At 44.2% G+C, this 13,912-nt stretch overlaps 1 protein-coding gene across 7 annotated transcripts in view; it reads right to left on the bottom strand.

Annotated features, from left to right (window-relative positions):
- Window positions 1–13,912, bottom strand: part of Ncoa2 (nuclear receptor coactivator 2) — a 215,075-nt gene that overhangs the window by 125,267 nt on the left and 75,896 nt on the right. For all 7 annotated transcript variants that reach the window (XM_051196935.1, XM_051196983.1, XM_051196975.1 and 4 more), the window contains exon 2: window positions 11,618–11,671. The gene's annotated coding sequence lies outside the window, so the exon portion shown is untranslated. The remainder of the gene's footprint in view (window positions 1–11,617; window positions 11,672–13,912) is intronic.

The raw sequence follows: 13,912 nt of genomic DNA, 5'->3' as shown, positions 1-13,912 counted from the left end.
AAAGAAAACTTACATGGCTGCTATTATTCCTCTTTGTCCATCCCTCAGAACTTGGGGACTGTGCTTTCAAGTGAAGAAACCTTAGGAAGGTACAAATTTAAAAATGTTTTCCTTTGTCACGTTCTTATTCTGTTTCTTACCATAAAGAGGTATGATTAGGGATAGATAAGCAGACACAAGTCACAAAGAAATATATATTAAAAGGAAACATAGAACTACTCAGTGCCTCTCAAAAGCCGGCCCAGAACTGGTTTTTCAGGTTAGAACCACACTTTGATGGTCTGTGGCTCTCACATTTCATCAGCTCCTAAGAGGTTTGGAAAGGAAAGAATCTCAGGGAAGAAAGGGACAACAGCCCTCAGCCACCCTGTCCCATATACTTCTTGACTCTGAGCAGATCACTGAGGCTTAATCTGCAGCTAAGTGCTCTTCCTTAACTGGTGACAGGTAAGGATGGATGGACGTGTGGGTCAACGAAGGCAGCTGCTGGATATTATTGGGTTGTTACTCTAGAAGGAGTTTGTCTCAGCCCTCTGACAGCCCATTAGAGACAAAAAGGGGACAGGGGGATTAAGTATAACTACTTGTCTAACAGGTAGAGCTGAGCTAAGAACTCCCACTGAGGCATTATCTGAACCTTCTGAAATGCATTTAACCCAGACCTGCAATAGGAATTGAGGTGAGAAACTGAAGTTCTTGAGGAGGGGAGGAGGGGAGGGATCAGTGAGGGAGAGGGAGAGGGGTGTGGGTGTAGAAGAGGGGAAGATAAAATCTAAGCACTGGTCTATGTACTCCACATGACTTCTCAATACTGCATGAGTAATAAGAGCAGACGCCTGGACGAACAGGTGACTAGGAAGGCTAGCCTAGAGGTGGTGTCACAGATAATGGTGGCTTGGGTAAGCACCCCAGGGGATGGTCAGCCAACATGCCCTCCTCTCCATCCCAGGTGGCAGGGCCTATGCCGGACTCAAGAAGCCTCTCCAGGCTGTTCCCATTTGCAAGAAACCTTGTCAGTTTCCTGCCCAGTCACTGTGCCTCAATGATGTCACCTGCAATTTATTAATAAACTTTATATTCTGATTTATATTAAAAAAACTGGACATGTTTGAAAAGGACATGACAGATGTGACTAGCATGGATTACAGTGTAAAGATTCAGAGTCAAAACTGTAAGTCAGAGTCAGCGGTGAATTCAGGAAAGGCAGGATACACTGGGGAAACATTTGATGGCACTGATAGTGTTACAGCTTCACCGCGAATCTGCTTGAAATGGTTTTAAAAGAGACAGAAATGGCAGCTGTGAATCAGTGAAATCAGGTGGAAAGTGAGGGTAGCCCTTCTCTGTCTATGATGAATACTATGGTTATACCACAGCTCTTAGCCGAGACCCAACCACTACCCACTGGACAGTACAACTCAAGAAACAAGAGGGAAGAATGGCGTGACTTTCTCATCCAGTGTAAAAGTGGTGTCTGTTAAGACATCGGAATACAAAATGTAACATAAGTTAATGTATGCTTTTCAAATTAATTGAAAGGATTCTCCGGTTATCCTAAGAATGTAATATTTTTCACTTTTAACATAACGCAAAAACAACTTGCCGGAATAGGGTTTCTCTACTCCTGCGAAGTGGATTCTGGGAGTGGGAGGCTATCAGACTCAGCGGCAGGAGCCCTTACCAGCTGAGCCATCTTGCCAGCCCTAAGCATCTAAAAACTAATAGCTGAAATCTTGTTTGGAATTGATTTCCTTCTCTGAACAAGAGCCCTGTGTCGGCTTCTGCTTCTGTGCTTTCCAGGACGTCTCTTTACAGTATCTCTTACTAAGTAAAGCATAAAGTTTGACTTTGTTTGGAGACAGGGTCTCATGTGGCTGGACTGGCAAGCGGAGGATGATCCTGAACTCTTGGCCTTCCTGCTCCCTTTTCCTGAGCAGAGGCATTAAAGACTGTGCCACCACCCAATTTATCAAGGGTTTGCTGGGGATCAAAGCTGGGGCCTGGGCATGGTAGGCAGTCTACCAACTACGCTATGTAACCTAATATAGTTACATCCTGCGTAAGTCCCCAGCTCTAAAGTTGATGGTAAACAGAAGGATATGGGAAGAAGTTGGACTCGTACCCTCTTTTTAACCTCTGGAAACAAAACTGTTAAGAGAAGATCTGAGAAACCCACGGAAAGCCGTGTAGCATCATGTGAGCTGGGTCACCCTCACTACGGGCTCACAGGTAGTTTCTGATTTTAACACAAGCCTCCGGCTTCTCAAACAGCCAGTGTACCGAGCCTGCAAACCCGAGCGAGGGTGGGAGAGGTGGGGAGGGGCTGGGGGGGGGGGGAAGAGGGAGAGATAGTGTGTGTGTGTGTGTGTGTGTGTGTGTGTGTGTGTGTGTGTGTGTGTGTGTGTGTGTGTGGCCAGCCATCTCTTTCCATCTTCCTTTACATGGGTCCCAGAGATCGACCCTGGGACATCGGGCCTGAATACCAAGCGGCCCTATCTATGTGCTAGGCCACCTCACAGGGACGGGCCTGAGTTTGCTGTTTTGTTTCTCGTCTCAGGAGCCAAACGCCTCAAAATTGATCTCAATTCACCCTCTAAGTAGCTGGTGGGCCACGTCCCGATGGTCATTTACCCTGCCAGACACTTCATTTTCTCACTTTAAAATGTGCTCACTGGCCCCACATGGGCCAATTCATCCCAGCGTTCAGGAAGCAGAGGCAGGCGCATACCCATGAATTGGAGGTCAATCTGGTTTATACATCAAGTTCCAGGCCAGACAGGAAGACCTGTCTCAAAAACAAACAAAACTAAAGATCAGAATAGTGGCACGTGGGCTTCCTCTGCGGACTGGGCTGCTATGAGAAGACCCGGGCCATCTGGTTCAGGGTCCATGGCTTACTCTCCAGTCCACTGCACTGTCAGTGTAGTAGGCTAGCACATGATTGCTAATACATGCCTTCTCTTCATGGCTCTGCATTGAAACTTCAGTGTTGACGGCTCTGCTAGACTGTCGAACATAAGCAGATATGCTTTTAAGTAACTTCAGCACACATGTGTTAGTTTGTACTCATAGCCTACTCCGGGGACTCTCATCATTAATCTTTTATAATACAGTATTGTTATTCTAGATAAACTCAGCTTATATGGAAGGAAATAAAGAACTAGAGCTATGCAGCACATGTGGGCAGCTGTAATAATAATAATGCCCCAAAATAAGCAAGAAGAGGGTAGATCTTCAAGGACACGCCGATCTACGTAGAGACACTTGAGGAATTCCCAGGCTTTCCCATCCTCCAGACACTCCAACTCATAGCACAAGGCAGACAGCACCTCTGTGACAGCTACAAGATTAGCCTGATGAGGACAAGCTGCAGGACACACAATTCTGCTACCTCACCACCCAAGCCACCACCCAGGATGTAGAGTATGAGTGTTTTCAAATAAAGCCAGTCAGCCTCAGCTTCAAAGAAGATGCAGATGGGATCCAAAGACACTTCGCACTCTGACACAGAGAATTAGCCAGTTTCAGCTGACACTGTGCAGAATCTTGCCAAAAGTAACAGTAAATGTTTGTTTTCTCCTCTCTCTTTCCTCTCTTCCTGTCTTTCTATGTAGCTTGTATCTGTCTCCACTTCAAAACATCTGTGAACACTTTAATGCCTCTGGAAACCTCACAGGGATACATAAACACACCAGGTATGTTATTTTCACAATCAGTCCTTGGAACCCTCAAGAAAATAGGCTTTATCAACAAAGATGTCTGTCAAAATAATGACTCAACGAAAAGGAACCCAAGCTAGAAATATCATGAGCCAAAGGTACCAGTTTGGTTAGAATAATGACATATATGTCTATATTTCTCGTATACACACTACACTCCCCCTTAAATGCAAAAGGATCCAGAGGTAAGGACAAAACATCTGGCTTTTGATGAGCAGTCATTCATATGGCTCTGCGACTGAGGAAAGCCTCTGGCACAACAGAAAGGATTTTATTTTGCTTTTAAATAAGAAGCAAGCGAAACCAGACTAAATATGAGCTAGGGGTTTACACAGTAATAAACTGGCCCTTCGAAGCTGTTATAAACGTATTTAAAAGATGACAGCATTATCTCACACGTCATGTTTCCTAAAGATACTTTTAAAAGTGAGAACCTAGGGCTGGAGAGATAGCTCAGTGGTTAAGAGTGCTTACTGCTCTTCCAGAGGTCCTGAGTTCAATTCCCAGCAATCACAAGGTGATTCACAACCATCTACTATGAGATCTAGTGCCCTCTTTCGGTATGCAGGCAGATATGCAAACAGAACACTGTATATGTAATAAAAATAAGAAAATACATTTTTTTTTTTTTTTTTTTTTTTAAAAGTGAGAAGCTGCCTGGATGTGGTGATTCATGCCTTTACCCCAGTGCTCAGTGGTAGAGACAAGCAGCTTTCTGCGAGTTCAAGGCCAGTCTGGTCCATACTGTAAGACCTTGTCTCCATCTAAAATCCAGGGAACCTGATAATACCTGTCTCTGTGAGTGAGTTCAGATGTTAGAAATAAGAGTGTTAAATGAGTATTTTATGAAATGTTATATATACTTTCAAGCAGCAACCCCATTAAGTAAGGAAGATACACAAGAAAAACTGAGCTCTGCTGAAGCCAGAGCAAATGCAGATCCTGCTGGGTCAGTGAGGCAAAAATCTACCACTGCACATTAATAAGACACTCACTCACAGAATAAGATTTGTCTACTACATACCCATCTTGAAATCAAACAAGTTTCACAGTTCTGTTCTTTTCAAACATAATGTAAGTCACAAAAATAGTTTTAAGATACACTTCAAGACTATCTTCTATCTTCATATCCCATTTTATGATCTAGGAAACAGAAATTATTTCCTGAACTATTAAACTGTCAGATAAAAGAATTTCCAACTCAGAACAAACGGCTTTCTTAAAGGGGAGCTGAGTGACAGCAGCCCCCTGGACCCCACTCCCCTTGCACGAGCCACCGGGTCAACTACTACAATCACGTCACACCCTCAAGACAGTTTTCAGAGTTGAGGCGAAGATGTCAAGTCTCACTGCTACAAGGAAGCGGGAAGTACAGGCAGGTTCACAGCAGGTTCCTGCACACCCTCCCACTGACATCAGCCAGGCTGTCTTCAGGCTGCCCCGTCCATTCACAGAGAACAAGCTGGGAGTCTGTGACACTTGAGTCCCATATGCTGAGACCACGCAATTGTCAGTGACTGACTGCGTGTGGGCCATTTATCTAAGCGGCACCCAGAATGCCAAGACTGTTGAATTGAAGGAAACAAAATCCTCAAATTAGTCAATTTGACTCCTCTAAAAAGCAGCTGAGGAAAGCAATTCTGTAGACACTGGTACTACCAAGCAGCTCGCTAAGAGGCGTGCTGCCATGAGACCCTTCCATGCTTCAGCATTTAAACACATTCACCCCTCCCTGGGGAACCAACCTCACATTCACACAATGTGAAGTATGCATACTTCCTGCTTCCTCCCCTTTGTACACATGAGAATGAAGATGTTGAGCGATGATTAGGCAAAATAAAAATAATAATAATAACAGTAACAACAATAATAATAGTAAATAGTAATAAACGGCTACATGAGCACTGATTCCAGACACCCATTCACCACCCAAAAAACAGCAAATAGCACTCAACTTCAGACGAGCTACTATCTTGAGATGTCCAAGTCCACCCCCAAGTGTACATGCACGTGAGCCCCTCTAATCCATCTAGGGCACACCACCTGCAGCAACAAAGGCCACGGTCAAAGTACTGATTTTAAAAGCGGCCTCACCTTTAAAGTATCTCTAGTACTTCAAAGTTTTCTTCTACTCCAAAAACAACTACCTTACTCTTAATGAGATTTGGGGGCTGGTGGGATGACTCAGCAGCTTAAGGCACTTGTCATCAAGACTGGTGACCCAAGTTCACTCCCAGGACGTGAGAACTGACTCCCAAAAGCTGTCCGCTGACCCCCCACACATAATGCACGTAATGTATATGTAAATAAATGTAATTTTTTAAAACAAAAAAATGAGTGTTAAAGTTCTGTTTTTCCTGAATTTAAATTAACCATAAACACCAGGACTTTCATATTTTTGGCATACTTTCTGTGTACTATGTTTACTGACGCCTTTCTGCTCTATCCACATGGAAATGTCAAGCTCCACATTGCCCTTCCTAGCCCACCCCAGCTTAGGAGGCGTGGCCGCAGAGGCACACTCTGCAAGCTCCATGAACACACAGTGGTGGGCAGTGCTTTGCCCCCCTCCATGTTTCCATATCCCATGTAGTCATCGAGAATTCAGAAATCACTTTTCCTCTCAGTAACTAAGTCAGGGACTAGAGACGCAGCAGAGAGCTAGATGTGGATTCTGTACCATTCACTGACAACACAGAAAACACCAAATTCAACCAGAAAACAGGGACTGGGAGCAGCTCAGTGGGTAATGTGTCCACAACACATGCATGAAGAGACAGGTTTGGATGCCTGGCCACACGTGAAGGGGGAGCTTGTCCATATACCTACCTCTGCAGTCCCAGCATGGAGCTGAAGGACGGACAGACAGACGGACACACAAACACAGACACACACACACTGTAAACAGCACTGAAAGATACCCAAGGCCAACCTTTACAACCGTGAGTACACACCCGCATGAGCACCTGTGTGCGCACACAGACACACTAGTAAAGGGGGAGGGGGTAGAGATGAAGGGAGGGAGGGATGGGTAAAGGGGGGAGGGACGAGGGACCACTGGCTTAGGAGGCAGAGATGTGAATGAATGGGGGAAGGAACACTGTGATGTCAGATGCATTCAGCGATGAACGTGAAGAGAATCTCTTCTCACTGACGTGGCCACGGGAAGAGACAGAGGTCTGTGAAACCGCCCCGTCACAATCCCCACCTGATTGTGGCAGAGCCGTCACAAGTAGCCACTTCAGTCACTTCCAATGGACAGAGGTCAGGCTCAGGGGCACGTGCCTGCCACATTCGAGACTCTGGCTCCCACGCCCAGCACAACAAAACTAAACAAAACTAAATGCTTCAACTCACCAGTGAGCCTATGCTATGAGGTGAATCTGCCCTCCTACATGTTCACAATGAAGGTGTCCTGTGAGGCTAAATTCTACTCCAAATGCTTCCTCTCTAGGTTGCGGTGCTGTCCATGTGAGCGTTTGGAGAAAGTATCGTAACAGTGGCGGTACAATTACATATGACCAGACTCTCCTGCAACAAACTGCCCATCTTGTGGCACTCTACAATTCCCAGTTAAAGTAGGGTCTAACACAGATCTTCTCTCAACAATGAGCTAACAGGGCATTCATGTGAAAGGTACCTCCTGTCATGTGACATCCAATATGGCCACATTGTGTTTCAGGCTTAGGTATGCTAAGTGTAATTTTTGTATTCGGTGTTTAGTACGTAAGAGTGCCCTGGCATCGTGTAGCATGCCTTACTGTCAACTGCACAGTGGAGAAGTTCTCTCCGTGCATTAGTGCTAAAGCAATATGCATACACATCCTGAACCTGCCCACACTTAAACAACTTCCAGCACCAAGAAAACGGACTTGCAATTAAACCCACCATTCATATAAACCCCAAGTGAGTTCAACTCTCTGGAGCAAAGGGGGAATGACATCTCAAGGCTGGACTGCCAGGCAGTCCACTAACCCTCGCTGTTTGAGTGACGATGCTAAGTAAGCTTTATTACCCGACTTTAAAGATCATACAGTGTAACACAGGCCTGGAAATGCTGCACTTGCTATGAATTAAACATCACAGTTGGTCTGCTAAAGAAGTTTTGCCTTTTAAATTCAAACTAAGGAATTCTCCATCGCCTGCATTCAGATCCAGGATTCTCATTTACACCCATAGATATATCCTCATCAGAAAGTTTAGGAAAATATGATTAATTACGTTTTGCAAAATCTAAGGTATAGAGGACCAAGTTGCAATTAAGAACATTTTAGTCCAATTATTATATGTAGGATCCAAAGTATCTTTATAGTATATGAGCTATTGAGACCTGAAAATGAACGGGGGTGGGGGTGGGGGTGAGGGGTGGGGGGTGGGAAGTGGACTAAGTATGCTCTCCCTAAACACTACACAAGCTCACTTCTTAAATGATCCAGTCAAGCCTCACAAACAATGTAAGTGAGCACGTGTTCCTTCAGAGGGAGACACACACTTGTGGGAAGATTCTGGAAGATTCTCTGGCTTTCTGCAGGGTCTTAGGAAGTCTGCTCCTATGGTGAAGCAGCAGAGTGAGACGGAGGAAAACCAAGTCAGTTTCAGGGACATCCCCAACTCCATCTGAAAGTAAGTGTGTGTCCCAAAGACATGTTTGTCACCTGAAAACAGACGGAAGGAAACCTAAACCAAAGGTGTTACTTTTAGAGCCAGAGAGAAGTTGACCCTTCCAGGAGCAAAGCATCCATCCATCCATGTCCACCAGCAGTCGGACTGCAGCTTGGGGCATTGAACTGCAGAGGGAGAACTCTGCAATGTCAAAATCAGTTTTCCCGAAGCCACCCTGGCAGCCTTTAACCAGTGTTTACTAAGATTTCTTCGATGTACACTCCTGAAGGACCAGAGGTCACTACAATGCATAAGAATGGGTCTAGAGCTCTGAGCAGTCACTACTGACCTGTGACTGTGTGTGTGAGTGCACACTGCAGTCCAATTGTGTGTCTGCTCGTTTAACTAAACCCCAAGCCCTGGCCCAAACCTCCCCGCCTCCCACCTTGGTTTGGTTTGGTTTTTTGAGAGAGTTTCTCTATGTAGCCCTGGCTGTCCTGGAACTCACTCTGTAGACCAGGCTGACCTTGAACTCACAGAGATCTGCCTGCCTCTGCCTCCCGAGTGCTGGGATTAAAGGAGTGCATCACTACTGCCTAGCCTACCTTAGGATTTTTAATAGCAAGAACTCAAGCTTCGAGAACACTAATGTCTAATCTGTCCTCCAAGCCAAGCAGTGAGGCAAACTCACAACTGGGGACTGAACGTCCACAGCTGGCGGGAATTAAATACTGTCCCGACAAATCTGAAAAATGACCATTTGCATATACAGATGGTCCATCCGGGCTGGAAGCTTGTCAGTGAGCATTAGTCAACATGCTGGCGATAATTGCAACTTACTAATGGGGCAGGTGAAGGCTCACAGTCACCTGGGGTCTTATTTCCCTCCATCCTGAGATGGCAGGCAACTCCCCCACTACGGGTTTAAGGTCACCGTTCTAAGTAATTTTATAGTCACTATATCTCATATATTACAAAACTTACATTCACGTTTCATTAAACAGACATAAAATTACCACCGAGCTACATCTCTAGCTATTGTAAGTGCTTGCGCACATGTGAGTTTATATACACCTGTTTTTGTTGTTGCTTTGAGTGCTTGGGACGTTTGCTTGTTTGCTTGTTTGTTTGAGACAGAGTCAAGTACGGAGACCAGTCTTGACCCCACGCAGCTAAAGAGGGCTTTGAACTCCAGACTCTCCCTCCTTCTGCTAGAAGCCCCTCACACCTCACCCCCTAACCCCCAGAAGAGTGCTGACAGTATAGGCATGCAACAACATGCCTTGCTGTTTTGCTACATTTTGTAGGAAAGGCAATTAATTTCCCCAGTGAAGCACAGATGCTACCTACAATCTAAAATGTCTAAGGGAGAAAGAATGCCAGTTGCTAACATACTGTGTTCACAAAGGAAAACAAGGGGCTGCCTTGGCTGCGTCCCGTGTCCCTGAGTCTGAACAAAAGCCCCGTTGTAAGGGTTTGTCACTAATGCAGTCACTCATTCTCAAGCGGGTCACTATGTTTCACAGTGTGAAATGAAGGGGATAGGTTAAACGTTAGGCCTACTTAATAAAGCATAGGTAATGTCTGGTTTTCAAAATAATTTTAAGTCTTCAACTATGAATAGAATTTTTATACATTATACTTATTGCCACAAATATAAAAATCACCAGGGCTGTTTAGACAGAAATGGAACTCCATGGTTACCATCACAATATGTCCTTGGAAAAGTCACTTAACCTCTCTAGGGCCTTCCTTATCTGCTAATCCAATGCCTAACAGGGTCCGCAGAGCTGTTGACAGGATCACCGCAGTCCCTACCAACTGAGCCTGTAAGAAGGTGTGAATCAGAAGTAGTTCACAACACTTAACACTTTGTGTAAATAAGAAGCAACACTGACCGGCACCGTTAGTTCTTTTCATAAGAGGAGAAGTAACTCTTGCAGGAATAGCAACCCTGCATGCATCGAAGCAAAAAAGCAAAACAAGGGTCTTCCAGAAGGCCGAGGAGCTAAGGGGTGGGCTGCTAATCCCGGGGAGCAGAGTGTGAGTCCTGGGACCCTCATGATGGAAGAAGAGAACCAACCCCTCAGGTTATCTTCTGACTCCCAGCATAGCAGGTTTACACCCACACAAGTAAATAAATGCAGCAACAATTTTAAGTAAAACAAGACACAAGAACCCAACAAAAACAGCGTCTCAACCCCTTAAAGAAAAGCGCTGAGCACCCAGGGAAACGGGCATCCACTTACACTATTACATCAACAGCCATTGACAGCTAGTGCCAGCATTAATATACAAGGCAGGAAAATGAACAAACACATTTCCCAAGCTGGGGACAGGAAATGAAGTATTGTAAATCCCGTGACAGATAGCACAAAAGACTTAATTATCTGATTTTCAGAGATCAAAATCTGATATCACATTAGGTTCTTCATCCTAACAACCATAAAGCACTTACAACGTAAGTGGGAATCCAAGGCCTTATCCTCTGATTTTCCCCTGGTCAACCATCTTTGAATGAACATTTTAACTTTTCATAACATTTAAGAGCCTTATGCACACTGGACAGATTTTCATTTCTACTTTGTAGTTACAGATAGATGCATAGTCTAAAGACTCTCAACCTAAGTGCACCTGAGATTAAGAGGCATTCTTCAGTCTTGACTACACAGCCAGTGTTCCAATGACTAATGATGAGACTCAGAACTGACCCAGCCCAGTGCTAAGGAAGCTTAAGTTCTCAGAGGGGAAGCAACAAATGAAGAAGTAAAGGATGGATCTAGGGTTAGTAAATGTCATGAACATACAATATGGATGTGTAATGAGAGTCACTGGCAAAAAAGGCCAAGAACAGTATTTCACAGCATCTATCTGTCCACTAAGACTGAGATCTGCTGCCAAAATCTATGGCAGTTTTTCTTTTCTTCTACATTATGGCAGTTTAATAACAAGTAAACACTATTACCACCCAAATATTTTACATATAAAAGGAAGCAAAAACATTTTTCCAGGCTCTGAAGTCAAAATTTAATGAATTAAGTCATCAGTTTGTTTAGCAGGCACACTTAAGACTTTCCAAACAGAAACTCAGCACCAATAAACACACATGGTGTTTCACCTTCAAATGTCATTTCAACACGTTCATAAAGAACTTTCACAGCAAAAACATGCAGGGAAATAAGTAAGTTTTACTCTCTTTTTATTTACCTTCATCTTATTTACTACTTTCGTAATAGTTCAGATAATTTAAAACACTTAACCTTAGTGACAGTCCACAGATTCCAAGACCCCCTCACCTGTGCCTGTACACGGGGCAGATCTGTTCATCTGAAGCCAAGTCCAAGAGCAATCTGCAAAGGGAACAAACAGACAGAGATCAGTAAAGACACAGAACCTTGCTGGGCTCCCCAGCGCAGGCAGATGTTCACAATCGACACACAGCTAATATATCTGTTCATCACTCCCAGTGCACAAGTGATGTTCGCTGGTGACAGTGGGCCAAGAGCATGACAGCTACGGCATCACCCCAACCGTATAGCGCAGTGCAGAGCGCACAGGGAACACTTCCCTGTGAATGACAGGGCACCTGCAGGTTTGAGTTCCCACGGCCACATTGCAGTTGCTATGGAATGCCCAGCTCCCCAACCAGGCAGAAGATGGCCACAGCAGAGGTGGCTCTGGCTACCCACTGCCGTTCTATAGTTCTAGGAGGAGCTCAGGGCCTGCACACTCTAACACACTGCACATGTTTTATTAGCAAACACAACCCAGAAAATAACTGATGTACCATGCTTACTTAGTTTACCAATACAGAACCTTTGAAAGGCTTAAAGTTACAGAAATAAGAACAAAAAAAAAAATCTATGTAATAATTGTTTAAAAGCATAAAAACGACAGAACAATTTGCTTTCTGAATTAAAGTCTTTTGGAGTAAGGAGTATACTGTGTGTGACAGCCATCAGAGTTTGACAAGCAAAAGAGAGAGGTGCACGCTTCGCCAATGAGGCAGACCCTCAAGTTTCCTCAAGGTCTATCTCTTGAGAACAAATCCTCGATGCAAGCTGGCAGGCAGCCTTCACTTTGATCCTGCTGCCTCTCTGTGCAAGTGTGTTTCCAGACGCACACAAGACAGGAGATGTATGCTTATGTTATTTTATCTAGGCGAATGTTTATCTAGATTAATTGTGCATTTTATGGATGCAAGAAAAAAGAGGAGTGCTCGTTACTGTTAATAGTACTGAAATTGTGGCCTTTTGGACAAGCATTAATGATGCTAGACTTAACTTCAAGGAAGGTTTTTACAACTGAGCCATGACAGTGTTTTTTTTTTTTTCCTTCAGTGACATCAATCTATAATAACTTACATTTGGTGTGAATGCTTTTAAAGCTTTTTACTTTTTAGAATAGAAAACAAGAAGAGGAAGAAACTAATACCAAATTTATATTCAAGTTTCTCTTTTACTAGGACACTGGAAACATTTGACTTCATAATCTACAAGGTCTATAGAGGAGAGAAATTGACAAGGATGCATTTTGATTTTCACTGGGATGTGGTCTTGAGATCATATGTAATAAAATGCAAAATGGGTATCAGCTACAATTCAATGAAAATAACAGAAAATGTACAGACGCATAAGTTACCGCAGTAAAATGAATGTATTCTGCTCAAGTGCCAATCAGCAATAGACTGCCATGGAGGGGCCTTCCGTCCATTTAGCTGATGTACACCACTTATAATGCCATACCATCCCTGCTCAAGGACATCATACATGCAACAACCCTGAGTTAAAGCTTTTGGTATTAATAGAGCACTACCTGCTTGCTCTATACTATCCAGTAAGCTTTATTAATATGGCAAGATAACACAAGACCAACTATTAAAATCACTCCAGTTAAAGAAAGATGATTCAGGGGGCTCAGTGGTTAGAAGCACTGGCTGCTCTTCCATAGGACCCAGGTTCGATTCCCAACACCCAGTTCCAGGGGATCCAATACCTTCACACAGACAGACACACAGGCAAAACACCAATGCACATAAAATAAAAATAATAAAGTTTTAAAAAAGAAAGAAAGAGGTATTACTGGAGACCAATACATTTCCAGATATCCACAGTATAAGATTTCTTAGTCTAAGTTCTAAACAGAAAATTAATGATCTAAATATGCAGCGTTACAAACTAAGGTTTAAGTTTATGCAATATTTACAGTAAGACCATTTAAAGGGACACCACATGGCATGGCACCAAAGTTCTATAAGTAATCATCTCACTCTTCCTCCGCTGATGCTCCTGGGTCTCAAGTGCCTCTTTCGGGTGCTTTACAGAAGAGGAGGAAAGGAGACTGGCCAGGCATGCCAGCGAGGCAGAAGCCTGGAGTTTGGCAAGAAGGAAGGGCAGAGGGGCTGTGTTGTGGCTTCTCTCGAGCTGCCCAAGAAAGTCCTCCACGAAGGCATGGTGGGGATGGGGAAAGAGCCCAGGGTCATAGCGTCCCTACAGACTAGGTCTCAGACTCTGACCTCACCACACAAGACGTGCTGCCATCCACACTACTGCAATTACCACGGGGCTAGAACAGACTTCGCTGAGGAGATG

This window comes from Phodopus roborovskii, unplaced genomic scaffold, assembly GCF_943737965.1.
Source record: "Phodopus roborovskii unplaced genomic scaffold, PHOROB, whole genome shotgun sequence".
In the NCBI taxonomy this organism is placed as follows: domain Eukaryota; kingdom Metazoa; phylum Chordata; class Mammalia; order Rodentia; family Cricetidae; genus Phodopus; species Phodopus roborovskii.
Note: the sequence above shows the minus strand (reverse complement) of the source record. Positions and strands in the feature narration are given on the sequence as shown.